Source organism: Arachis duranensis, chromosome 10 (genome assembly GCF_000817695.3).
Source record: "Arachis duranensis cultivar V14167 chromosome 10, aradu.V14167.gnm2.J7QH, whole genome shotgun sequence".
Lineage (NCBI taxonomy): Eukaryota > Viridiplantae > Streptophyta > Magnoliopsida > Fabales > Fabaceae > Arachis > Arachis duranensis.
The window spans coordinates 81,892,578-81,892,892 of record NC_029781.3 but is presented as its reverse complement, the minus strand read 5'-3'; positions in this window follow the sequence as shown (position 1 = coordinate 81,892,892).

Genomic DNA, 315 nt, shown 5'->3' with positions numbered 1-315 from the left:
TTTGTATATATATAATATTTTTATATAAAAAATAAAATATTAACCGTTTGTTTCATTCGGTATAGACAAAATATTTTAAGTACTTTGCAATTTTATTGTTTTCACACTCTCTAAATTAGTAAAACAATGCAAATGGGGGCAATAGCATTGTATGCGGACAGGTTGAGGATGGTATAAAATTCTAAGATGATGGGACTTTTGGTTTCAATGGACACAAAAGGGCCCAAAGACTTGGGAGATATTGATTGTACTTACTCCCTTACTTTAATTAATCTCAAAATCAGTTTTTCATTCCAACAATAATTCCAAAGCATG